Below are 1,053 nucleotides of genomic sequence, written 5' to 3' on the forward strand. Positions count from 1 at the left end.
TCTAATTTCATAACAGCTACCTGTATTTGTTACACAACAGACATATATTTGATAGACAATAATAACCTGTCAAATATGTCTCTCATTATGAAATAATTTTAATATTAATAGATAAGACTATAAAAGTTTCTAGCGAAATTAAACTTATTAATACCACATCAGCATTCACTTTTAAATGATAATTTACAATAAAAAATTGTCAATGATTTTATGCGAATGGCCATGCATCCAGTAGCGGAAATCCTTGTGCATGGCAGCAGGAGCTATAGGTTATCAGAGTACATGTAGATTATTACCCATATCAAATTAAAAAAACAAAAACATATCAAAAATATTAATGAGAGGAGAAAGAGGAAAATCAATCATTAATTCGTTACTCAATTATTATTTGTTTTAAGTGCTCAGCAAAATTTGCTTGCCAATTTGCAGACTTATAAACAAAAAAGTGATGAATGCTAGAACCATTAAATTTAAATAATATACATTAATTATCTGAAATATTAAAAAAACTAAGAATTTAACTAAAAATTTAAAAAATAAACTCTATTTCAGATTTGCTTATTTTACACTATATAAGGACTTATTCCATTCTCTAAGCTTCAATGATTCCATTCCTTTAAAAGTGTATGAAATTCGTAATTAAAATAATTTGTTTAAAACATTCTTTCACGTATAATTCTTATCTACCCTTATATGTTCTAACTTTGATGAACAAATGTTAGTTTGAATTTAGTTTTTACAATAATAATCTCTGTCTGGCTGTGTTAAGGTAGCAGACAAATTTTAATTCATTAAGATTACTGTCCAGATTGACTCTTTAAATTCTGCTATAAGGTCACAAGAGGAAGAAAGCGAATAAAAAAAAAACAATTTTCTAGAGAAACCTAAGCAAAATCTGGATTGTTTAGTCAAGTTGATAGCCATTAAATTACATAGTTACAAACACAAGATTTAATAAAATAATTGGAAAAAAGTGCCTAATTTATCAATTGGAAAGCTTATAATTCACCTAAAATAAAAATATATATTTATCCATTAACAATTTCTACAATA

This window comes from Parasteatoda tepidariorum, chromosome 9 (genome assembly GCF_982258835.1).
Source record: "Parasteatoda tepidariorum strain Cologne lab strain chromosome 9, Ptep-v5.0, whole genome shotgun sequence".
NCBI classification, from domain to species: Eukaryota; Metazoa; Arthropoda; class Arachnida; order Araneae; family Theridiidae; genus Parasteatoda; species Parasteatoda tepidariorum.